The sequence below is a fragment of the Lepidochelys kempii genome, chromosome 7, assembly GCF_965140265.1.
Source record: "Lepidochelys kempii isolate rLepKem1 chromosome 7, rLepKem1.hap2, whole genome shotgun sequence".
Lineage (NCBI taxonomy): Eukaryota > Metazoa > Chordata > Testudines > Cheloniidae > Lepidochelys > Lepidochelys kempii.
In genome coordinates, this window is record NC_133262.1 from 17,810,327 (window position 1) to 17,822,869 (window position 12,543).

Below are 12,543 nucleotides of genomic sequence, written 5' to 3' on the forward strand. Positions count from 1 at the left end.
ACCAATCGGATGTGAAAGTTCGTAGAGCACCATTGGGCTGATGAGTGCACTCAGTAGGAACTCACAGGTCCATTGTTTGACTTGCGCAACAGAACTCTCCCACTTTCAGATTTCAAAATAAAACCGACTGGAGAAGCACCCTGGAGATAACTGAAAACATCTGTAGCCTGAGAGTCCCTTCTTATGCCACTGTGCAGTTTCTTGAATGTGACAGTGCTCACACTGTGAAGATGTATAGTCAAAAACACGGTCCATGCTTATTTGCTTCCACTGCAAGCAAAATACCTCTGGCGTTCTATGAAAAAGCAGAACAATTCCTGTGCCACCAATGGCATAGGGATGTGCAAGTAATAAATACTCACAATCAAATGATCCGCCCCCTCCCCCCAAACACCTATTCTTTACAGGCAACTCAGCCATATTTCACATTATGGGTTTGAAACTTTAATCTATTCAGTCCCTCACCAAATGCGCTAGAAATGGCAGGTGTATTAGTGGAACTGCACTGAAACACAGTTGGAAAGCCTTATAAAATATATTTATCACTGTTGTGATAATGCACATCATTGCCATGGGTTGGAAGTTTTAAAAATAATGGCTAGTGAATCTCATCTCAGATTGCAGAGGATATTATGGTGAGAGGGTCAGAACAAGTCAGTTAAACTCATATGGTATTTTCTTTTTTATTCTTATTCTTTTTTATTGTTCTTTTCATGTTCCAGGTGGCACTGAACAAAATAAATGTTGTTACATTTTGTTGATGTGGAGAAGAAAATATAGTCTAGTGACTAAGAGTCATGACTCCTGGGCTCTACCATCTTTTTATATTGAATTGATGTGTGATCTTGGGCAAGTCATTTAAACTCTACAAACCTTTGAAAAATAGTTATAATGCCACCTATCTAAAAAGATCACTATTCAGCTTAATACAGACCAACTGCGCACTTTGAGATCCTCAGATGAAAGATAATCTATGAATGCAAAGCACATTAATTATTACTCAGTGAATTCTAAGTTAAGATCACTAGAGATGATCCAAACCAAAACCCTGAATCTCAACACCCCAAATCTGGAGCATGTAGAATCTTAGAATCCTAGAATATCAGGGTTGGAAGGGACCTCAGGAGGTCATCTAGTCCAACCCCCTGCTCAAAGCAGGACCAATCCCCAACTAAATCATCCCAGCCAGGGCTTTGTCAAGCCTGACCTTTAAAAACTTCTAAGGAAGGGCATTCCACCACCTCCCTAGGTAACCCATTCCAGTGCTTCACCACTCTCCTGGTGAAAAAGTTTTTCCTAATATCTAACTTAAACCTCCAACACTGCAACTAAGACCATTACTCCTTGTTCTGTCATCTGCTACTACTGAGAACAGCCTGGATCCCTCCTCTTTAGAACCCCCTTTCAGATAGTTGAAAACAGCTATCAAATCCCCCCTCATTCTTCTCTTCTGCAGACTAAATAATCCCAGTTCCCTCAGCCTCTCCTCATAAATCATGTGCTCCAGACCCCTAATTATTTTTGTTGCCCTTTGCTGGACTCTTTCCAATTTTTCCACATCCTTCTTGTAGTGTGGGGCCCAAAACTGGACACAGTACTCCAGATGAGGCCTCACGAATGCCGAATAGAATGTAAACCTAGATCTGATCCACACTTTGTAGCTAGGCACTATCTTTATTCAGGGTCAAAACAAATGCCCTCATCAGAACACCCTTTAATTTCAGTGTCTACTTCTGAGTCTAAACCTTTTAACTCTGTATCACTTCTCATAGATAGATAGATATATGCATCTATTTATCTGTCTATACATGACTAGCTTGTTGCAGGGCCCACTCCTGCAAGCATATCCACATGTGCCTAAGCATACTCCGAGTGGTCCATTGGGTCCCATGAGAAATGTGACTTTCCTGAACAAGAGTTTTCAGGTGTAGAGCAGCCTTTTTTAAAGGATTAAAGAACAGGCACATTTGCCATATAAATGCTTAGCTGAGAACTTTTGCCAGTAAGCACAAAATCCAAAATAAAATCACTATTTGCTCCTATTTTCCATAAGCTTTATTTGCAGAGCTTTTATAAAGCCTTTTCTTTCTGGGATCCTAAAAGATAAGCCACAAATAAAAGGAATGAAATAAATATGTAAACTCCTTGTATTCCCTTGTCTAAGACCTCCTCAGGTGGAACCTTCTGAATTTGCACAGCTCTAACATAGACACACACTCCATGGTGCATGGAGCTGCTGCTTCAGTCTTTTTATGCTAGTTGTCAGCAAACAACAGCATTAATATTCCAATGATTTATCTGCTGGAGGAATTAGACTCTCAGTGGACCACTGAATACATCTGGACCTGCCTAATGAGTGCATTCTTCACCAGCACAGTGATTGTGGAGGGCTTGTAAATATTTTAGACATGATTCACAGAGCCATGTTTACTGATAGGCTATTTATACCTAGCGCAATTAAACCTCTTTGGAAGAGGAAAAAAACCCGTCAAGGATGCCCACGCTGGCACGCCAGTTGAAAGTGAATATATCCTCATTAAAGAGGTTAGGAAAACACTATTAATAATTTTGATAGTTTCTCTCAGAGATATTTATGTCAGTCTTTGTCTGACTGCATAAAGTAGCATATATTATATGTTTCTGACAGCAGAAAAAAATCAATGTTTGAGTCTGACTATTTCCTTTGTACCAACCAATTTTTGTCCTTTCAGCTGTGAGCAGTCTGGAGGTGGGTATTTTGTTTCTTGTTTTTTTGGTTTGGGTTTTTTGTCCCCCAGCCTTCTCTGACAAATTAGGAATATTCTCAATTGAGAAAATAATCATTAGATTTCTCTCACCAGTTGAAGATTAGTCTAAGGAGTTGCGAGGTGAAAGTCAAAAGGGGCTAGAATGTGGTTGGTTCCTGCACAGAACTTTAAGATGGAGACTAGCATAAAGGCCCAGAGCCACAAAGGTATTTAATCAATGGAAGTTAGAAGCCTAAACACCTTTGTGGACCTTGGCCAATGAGCCAACATAGTTGCAATCCTTTCACACTAGTGGGGATGGAATGGGAAAAGATACTTGCCCTTTCCTATCTGGGCCTCAAAGGGGACAGCCAGCTGCATCTTCTTAGGCATGTAGCAGTACCCACATATCTTGAAGCTCCAAAAATAGCGCATGTCTCCAATGTGGGCCAGCACTTTAAAGGCACAGCTGAGCCCAAGGTATGGAGATTCTGTCTAGAGACCCATCCAAAAATTAGAAGACATATCTGGAGAACTTCATGGAACCAAAAAATTGCGCTGAAATTCTCTTGAGAGCAGCCCTCTTATGTCAAGTTTTGTGGTATTTCCTGCTTCATAGAAACATAGAAGTAATAGATGGAAAAAGCCTATTAGATCATCCAGTCCGTCTCCCTGCCAACGCTGAATTGATGCCGGCAGCATATGTATCTATGTCAGCTGGTATTTTTGAGCGTCTGTTTCCCATCCTACCAGTACCAGGAAATGTGGAAAAAAGCAAACTGATATTTTTAGCTTTATAACAGAACATTTGGAGCAAAGATTTGGGTTGATTTATTTTGTCCAAACCCATCTCATTGAGTAACACACCACAAAGATTTTTATACGTTATACTTTTATTGAAAAAAAATTAACACCCATTCATTCTGATGAGGAATGACATCAAACATCAAATGTCTCATACATACATCTCTGTAAATTCCAGGGTCTGGATCTGTAACCTTTATGCTGAGTGGCATGTACTAACGCAGAGTCCAACTAAGGTCAATGGGTCTACTCCACCGAGTGCTGACAGTGTTATTCAATACGTAGCCATTGTAGAATTGGGCCCAAAGTAATTAAGGTCTCTGCTTTTCTGTATATATTGGAAAATGGCTAGAAGTCATTCCCTATCCAATACCTAGTGGATATTGGTCTTCACCAAATTATTTTTTGTAGTGCCTTAATAGTAATCCCTTACTATTAGTTATCAGCTTCACACTGTTTTGTATCTGCTTCTTACTACTGAGTGGTATTTGCTACTACCTTGCTGCTATAGCAGCTTGTCTTCACTGGTGCCAAGTAATAACCTTAATAATTCTCACTGTTCAATAGTTCTCACTGCAGAGTCTAGAGTACAGACGTGGAGACACAAGACAGAATTATACAAATTGGGAGATGCACCATAAAACAGATTACAAAAAGAGAAGCAATTATTACCAGAAAACTATTGACACTCTTGGGGCCAGATCAATACCGACAAATCCAAACTTAAAAAATAACCAAAAAGGTAAAGTCAATACAGACAACTGGTTCACAACATGGGAGTGGGACATTTTGGCAAAAGGCAGACCCCGACTATTACAAAAGCATCATAGGATCTAGAGTGCCTAATTTTTATGGTGGTCCTTAAATTTGCACATCTGTGCAAATAGGTTCATACCTTTGGGTACCCAAGTTTCATACACAGAAACTCAAAATTTGTGTGTACCAAATGATCTTTGTTCACAGAAAGCATTCTTAGACGTCTGTGCACCCAATATATGGAGCTACACACTTGATTTGCATGTGTAAATGCTGTTGCTGTGCACAAACCTGAGTTTTGGGTTGTTTAAAATGTGTAATTGTTCAATTTTAGATTTTAATGTCCATGCAGAGCAGATTGGAATCTGGTTTTAAGACAACCCCACCTGGTAATATATGGAACTCAGTTTACCTATCTCACAAAATGAAGGACTGAATTATTCCTCCTGAGATCTGGTTCCAAGAAATCTGGTTGTTTTAAACCATATGCTTACAATTAACAAAGTCTTGCCCTCCAGCAAGAAAGAAAACCACCAATAAGACAAGCTTTAGTGTTCATCCTGTGGTAAGCAAAGGAAGATTTAACATGAAATATTTAGGTATGAATTAATGGGAGAAAGTACAATAGCCTTTGTGTAACATTTAAAATGATGTACATGTTAAATAATTACAGTTTTGTAGTGTGAATACAATATTAATACATTTCCAAGCATCAGATCTTTTTAAAAATGTATTTTATTCAAATGAAAAGCCACTTAATGTGGATTTAGAAAACAGGGAGAGAGTGAAGCAAATTATAAATACCTTCCACTTTATCAGCATTATAGGGCAGTATTAATTTTAAAAATAGCTTTTAAAAACATGCATGGTATACCATAATAGAGATGGCTGTATTTCAGTACATCATCCTGATGACTCTCTCCACAGCAATGAGTTATGCAGACACACAGAGCTCTAGTCAGCAGATACGGTATGTTCCATGTCGCAGCTGAGGGAAAGAAACATTTTTGTCTTTTGATTCAGGATTATGAGTTGTAGCTACTTCTGAACATGAGTGGTTACTGACTTTATCTGGTTACTGACATCAAAGTCCAGGAAGCTGTCCCCTGGATTATATCACTTCAGGAAGTACCCTCTCTGAAAAACGTCCACTGTTTATTGTAGCCAAAGACAGTTAGAAGGATAAGACCATTCATGCATCTTTTCTGTGATGAAGAACATCAGGGCTAATGGAACATGCAGTATTTTAAAGGGGTTAAATTAACTGCATCTGTAAAAGTTGACAGTATTAATTGGCACGAGTGTCCTTTAAAATTGTGTATTATGTCTCTCTAAGTGAGGAAGGGAGCAGTTACCATAGCAAACATTGTTTTTATTGACTGCTTAGAGGACATAGTCACATAAAACTGCAGATCAGGCCAGAACACAAGTTAGAGCTGCCTAGGGATTTTTCTAATATACACAACAACTTTTTCCCCCCTAGTCTGCAAAGTTTTATAGGTCTCGTAAGATAGCAATTAGAAATATGACAGATCTCACAGACCTGTTACAATATTCTCCAAGGATGAGGAGAATGACTGCATCTTTCCATGAGCTACCGAGATCAGGGACAATTCCTGAGATCCTCCTGGATCTTGCTTTGTCTTTAACCCTCATTGAAGTCTGTAAAGAGAAAAAGCACCTCAGGATCTGTTCCAATGGAAATAAATGACCTATTTTTTTAATATCGGAAAGAAGCCTGATCCAATGGATAAAATACTAGACTACATATCAAGAGACTTAAGTTTTTATTCCTGGATCTGCTACTGACCATCTTTGTTGCTATGGTCACGTCACATCACTGCCCTGTGCCTCGGTTTCCCCATCTGTAAAGTACTTTAAGATCTAGGAATGAAAAAAGCACTATTTAAGATCTAGGTGTTATTCTTATTAATTCTTTAAATAGTTCAATAACAGAGCTATGCAAAACTCTGTGGTTTTGGTTTGCAGGTGTTTAGGCAAATTTTTATTTCAGCTTTGGATGGAATAAGTTTTCACGCCCAGATTTAAAATTTCAAAGCTAGTTGGCAGGAGTGAGGTTTGGGTAGGAGGTCTGAGGGAACTTTAGCTAAGTTTGAGGTGGTGGAACCTCAAAAAAATTTTCTGACTTTCACAGATGTAACACAATTAATTCACCTTTTAAACTTATTATTTCTGTTATTTAAAATTATTTTTTCAAATAAGAGTGAGTCAATGATGTCAAGATTTGGAGTATTGCTTACAATTTAGTTACTATATGGGTAGTATGATACAATCCTAGAGGTTGTTGTGTCAGAACAAACCATGTATTCTTTTAGTATCCTTTCTGCAATGGCGTCAGACCCTACTCATCTTTATCTGATGTCCCATGACATTTTATGTATTCACGCACATAGTCACATTAATACAAAGCATCACATCTTCTCTTTTCCCACTACCGGCTTCCATATTTGAGCATGGCATAGACTGCCAGTAGTCAATTCCAGTTTTAGATCTGGACATTTCTTTCAGAGCACATATTTCTTGGTTTGAAATGTTACCCTCTTCCCCATCACACTTTATTTCATTTACTAACCCAAGAATTTCCTGAAGATTAGATGTCACTTTCCGGATTTGTTTCGCTCCTTGGAATTCTGATCCAAACCCAATGAACTTAATGAAAACAACTAAAATTCATTTAAAGGCTGAGTAATTTTTCTTATACAATTCCTAGAGTGATAATTATACACAGGGCCACCCATTACCCTTAAGTACCCAGAAATATCTGTTCCTTAATTTAAGAATCCTTCAAAATCTTTCCTTCAGACAATAAGCACCTGAATGCAGGCACTTCTCTGTTTGATGGTTTCACATTGCTTGAGACTGCCTTATAGGTTTTAATAACACTTCAAAGTACAGTAAACAGATGTCCCTTTACTTCAGTGTATGCCAGTGAATGGTTTGGAGCTGTGTATACTACATACCTACTAACGTGAATATTAAACACTAGGTTAATTTTCACAGTACTTTGTGAATAATTTTGTTTCCCCAGTTGTTACAGTGGTTTTGATGTCTAATTCACTAAGGGGGCAATAAACAAGATTTGTGTGGATTGTAACTATATACAGCATATATTTGGTAATAAGTATAAGGTAATTCCTTTGCCTAGATTTGATTTCCACGTGCACTATGTGTGACATTCCCCAGGGTACAATCAGGATGGTTGAACAGCTGTGTCCTCTCAACTCTCCAAACCGGGGTGCCTTTCACACTGCTTCACTGTGAGAGCAACCACTCCTGGCCTTATTCACACACAGCCTCTAGCATGTAAATTACTCCCAGCTGAGTTATAGGAGTGCTTCTAGCCAGTCACTCCTGTTTATGCATCCAAGGATCATATATGCTCTTTTGGACACCATCACACTGGACTCCCAAATCTTTTTCAGAGTCACTGCTTCCCAGGATAGAGTCTGTAAGTAAGGCCTACATTCTTTGTTCCTGGATGTATACATTTACATTGAACTGTATTAAAACACATATTGTTTGCTTATATCCAGATTACCAAGCAATCCAGATTGCTCTGATTCAGTGACCTGTCCTCTTCATTATTTACCACTCACCCAATTTTTGTGTCCCCTGCAAACTATATCAGTGATCATTTCATATTTTATTCCAGGTCATTGACTGAAAATGTTAAATCACGTTGGGTCAAGAACCGATCTCTGCAGGACACCACTAGAAACACACCCATTGGATGATGATTCCCTGCTTACTATTACATTTGAGACCTAAAAATTAGCCAGTTTTTAATTCATTTAATGTGTACCGTGTTAATTTTATATTGTTCTAGTTTTTTAATCAAAAGGTACCAAGTCAAATACCTTACAGAAGTCTAAGTGTATTACAACTACACAATTATCTTTATCAACTAAGTTTCTAATCTCATTAAAAAAAATATCAAGTTAATTTGGCAGGCTCTATTTTCATCCTTTAATTCTTTATTAATTGCATCCCGTATTAGTTGTTCCATTATCTTTCCTGGGATCAGTGTGAGGCTGACAGGCCTATAATTACCTGCGTCATTCCATTTACCCTTTTTTTAAATTGGCACATTAGCTTTCTTCCAGTCTTCTGGAACTTCTGAAGTGCTCCAAGACTTATTCAAAATCAACATTATTAGTGGCCCACTGAATTCTTCAGACAGCTCTTTTAAAACTCTTGGATGCAAGTTATTTAAACCAGCTGGTTTAAAAAATGTCTAACTTTAGTAGCTTCTGATTAGTAGCCTTCAGAGATATTAATAGAATGGAAAGAGAGTTATTGTCAGCTGATGAGACTATATCATCTGTTTTCCCCCCAAACACAGAATAAAAAATATTTATTGAACATGGCTGCCTTTTCTGCATTATTACTGATAATTCTACCATTTCCATGTACTAATGGACCAATACCATTGTAAGGATTCTTTTTGTTCCTAATATATTTAACAAACTCCTTCGTATTGTCCTTAACTCTGCTAGCCACAAATCTTTCCTTCTGTCCCTTTGCCTCCCTTATCAATTTTATTCAATTTCTAGCTTCTGATTTATATTCATTACTATCAACTTTCCCTTTCTTCCACTTGTTTTAGATAGATAGTTGCCCTCAATTCCCCTCTAAACCAGGTTGGTTTTTTAACCAGCACTGCCTCTTCCTCAATTGTGGCTTTTGGGGCATCTTGTGAGTTATTCTTTAATGATTCCCAATTATCATTCGCATTTTTCTGATTGATTTCTTTCTCTCAGCTCATTTGGCTCATTAATTTTTTTCAGCTTTGTGAAATTGGCCCTGTCGAAGAATGAAGCATATGTACTACTGGTCTGGACTTTATTCTGTTTGCACATTATAAATCTGATAAAGTCATGGTCACTTGTATCTAAGCGACCATTATTTTTTAGTTCTGTGATCAGTTCCTCTTTATCTGTGAGGACAAGGACTAATAAAGAATTTCCCTGTATTGGCTGCAAAACTTTTTGAGTTAGTTAGGAAATTGTAATCTATAATGCTTAGAAATTCTAAGGATATTTTCAGACTGGCAGCATGAGACCTCCAGCACATGTCACTCAAATTGAAGTCCCCCATGATCACATGCATGTTTTTCCCCTACACATTATAGACAGGTGTGTAAGAGGACAGTCAACCTGTTTCCCAGTGTGATCTGATGGTCTGTAGCAGATTCCAACTAATACCCCATCTTGTGCTTTATCTGTTAGGACACTGATCCATAAGCATTCAAGATCATTTTCTTCTGTGGTATCAGTGATTCAGAAACAGGTAATGCCATTTTTTGACAGAGACCCATTCCCACTCCACTTTTGCCCACTTGAGCCTTCCTAAATAGATTATAACCATTGATTTTATGTGAATCATCCCACCACATTTCAGTAATGCCAGCTAGACTGAATTTAGCCCATAAATGAGCAATTCTAATTCCTCTTGTTTGTTTCCCAGACTCCTAACATTGCTGTATACGCAATTCAAGAATGTCTTCTCTTCATAACCTTTGGTTGTTTAATTTTATTCTCAACATATTGATTTTGTGCTGAGTGCTCATATCTTCCCTCTTTTTACCCTCCACTTTTGCTATTGGTTTAACCCCTCCCAGCTGCTCTAGCAAGCCTGTCCCTGAGAAGATTGGTCCTTCTTCTGCTTAGATGGAGGCCATCCAAACTATACAGCTCTATCTCTCCATAGAAGGTGGACCAATTTTCCACAAAACCCAAACCCTCTACTCTAAAACACTACATATGTATCCAACAATTCACTTCCAGAATCTTCTGTCTTCCATTGCTCATGGACAGGTAGGACCTCTGATAAGATCACTTGGACATTCTTCTTTTTCAGCACACTTCCAAGTTCCCTGAAGTCATCTACTATCTGGGAGATAGCCTACAATGCTGTCTCAGTATTGCCCATTTGACCCATCACCAATGGATCCTTGCTCATCGACGTCAGAAGCCTATCCAAACTTAATGTGACATCTTGTGTCTTGCTTCCAGAAAGGCAGCACGCTGCCCTGTTGTCTGCCTATCCCTTGCAGAATGTTCTTTTTGATTCTTCTGAGTATTGAATCTCCAACATCTGTCTTTCTTGGCTGGTTGGACAACTCTTGGAAGGCAAATTTGATTTTCTTACTTGTTTCTTACATGCTGCCATCCAGATGTGTGCCTCATACATCTCTCTGTTCCCTTGAACCTGCTGGATTTTGAGAGGTATCTGCCAAAGTTTCCAAGGTAAGGATCTGGTATTGATTTTAAACTTCTAGATGTGTGGAATTCCTTCTGTTCTTCTTCTCTCTGTTGGCCACAGCCTGCCCACCACCGTCTGTCTCCCGCTGAGTAGAATGCCTCCTTGACCTATTGTCTCTGGTGGTTCTGAACTACCAGATCTCCTTTCTGACTTCCTCTCTCTCCAGCTCCTTAGTGGCTAGTTCCCCATTCTTCCTTTCAGAGTAACAGCCGTGTTAGTCTGTATTCGCAAAAAGAAAAGGAGTACTTCTCTAAGGTGCCACAAGTACTCCTTTTCCATTCTTCCTTGAATCTGGTGTTTCCCAAAGTAGGAACTCCTCAGTATTTCTGATTCTCAGTAGCATGTCTACTAAGAATCTCTTCCTCTCACTCGGCCACCACCTTGCACTTCATGCACACAAAATCCCTTGAGTCTTCAGGCAGAAAAATAGAACATGGCACATTCATCCCAGGTCACCAACATTGTTCCATTGCCAGCCATCTTGGTATCACACATAGTGCTGAACCTACAAGGAAAGCTTCTCACACTCCCTGTCTGAACTCCCTCTGAAATGCTCCTGCTAGCCGCCTGTTTGTGGCTCTCAAGTTCACATAACAAGTGACTTTTTATACTAAGCCTTCCCTGCATAGCTTAGCTCAGTTCTGCACCTCACCTCAGGGAGTGAGTAACCATTCAGAGACTTTGAAAAGCTGAGCTGACCAATGCTCCTACGGTTAGAGCCTCATGGCCTTTAGCAAGGCACCCTGCTTACTCAGGGGCCTGTGACCCAGCCACACAGCCTGGACACAGAGAACACGCAAATAGTCAACCAAACAACTCAGACAGACCAAACACACCATTCACCTAGTCCCGCTACCTCCAAGCACAGAATCTGCACTACTGCCTCCAAAACTCTCCTGTTAACTTCCTCTGTTTGTGGCTTTGACTACTTTCCTCAGAACTCACCAACCATAGGTCCAAAAAATATATGGTCACTACAATTTCTGATCCCCTCCAAACCCTGTAACCACTAATCCTAGTCTTGTTAATATCTAACCGCTGCACTTCCTTGGTCCTGGATCTATCTACTCTGGCTAAAAAGAAGCCCTTTCTTCAACTAAAGATCATTAAACATCTGGGGTTAACTGAGGCAGAATGTTCATTTACCATGTTATGAGGGATTGCAGGCCTTGAACACAGGCCTGGGAATCCCTAGACAGTACTTGTACCACAGCCTCAGTCACCAGATTACAGGAAACCATGGAGAAGGGGGCTAACAGAGCCCTAGCTCACAAAAAGCTCTTACCACAAAGCTCCTGACTAGGGGAGACTCTGTCCCTACCAATTGGCTCAGACACACCACTCAAGCCAGAAGGAGGCACAGGAAGTTATCTGAGTAACTAAGTGATTCCCTGGCTAGCTGCTACTTTGGACCTTGTGTACTTGGCTGACTCGTGAGCTCTGCCCCCCAGCCGGTTCCTGCCTCCAATCACAAGACAGCTCCCCTGCTACCCAGTGTACATCACTGCCGGACCAGTTCAGTGGGTCTCATGGTCACAAACACACATCAGGCTGTTATCCTTTCACCAAGGTGTGAAATTATTATTTTCTTACAAATTATCCCAGTGTAATGCAGGCTTACAGCAAAGAGAGGCTTCCCTGCAGTCTTCACTCCTCAGCCAAGGCTCATCCTCTGAACTCACTTTCTGAGAACCCCTTACTTCCTGTTCTTTCCACTTATATCCTCCCAGTTACACTGTTAGCCCAGGGATTACCACCCAGGGCCCACCCAGGGCCCCATAGTCTCCCAACAGAGAGTGTTTAATAGCTGAGCCTGCAGCCTTCTTCATCAACATCAGTAACCAGGGAGCTACTAATAGTGCCCTGTAACATCTCCTTAGCCCAGATTCTGCTTTCTTGCCTCTCTCCAGGTGCCTGCTCCACCATTCTACCCCTCACTCCAGTTCAGTGCTAAACTTGACTCCGGATTCTG

The 12,543-nt window shown here is 39.9% G+C and overlaps 1 long non-coding RNA gene across 2 annotated transcripts in view; it reads left to right on the plus strand.

Moving 5' to 3' along the window:
* LOC140915235 (uncharacterized) overlaps window positions 1-12,543 on the plus strand; it is a 41,596-nt gene that overhangs the window by 20,336 nt on the left and 8,717 nt on the right. Inside the window, exon 3 of one of the 2 annotated variants that reach the window (XR_012160105.1) lies at window positions 7,960-8,277. The exons of the other annotated variant lie outside the window; for it this stretch is intronic. This is a non-coding gene — a long non-coding RNA (uncharacterized lncRNA). Of the gene's footprint in view, window positions 1-7,959; window positions 8,278-12,543 lie in introns of those variants that run through there. 2 annotated transcript variants of the gene reach the window in all.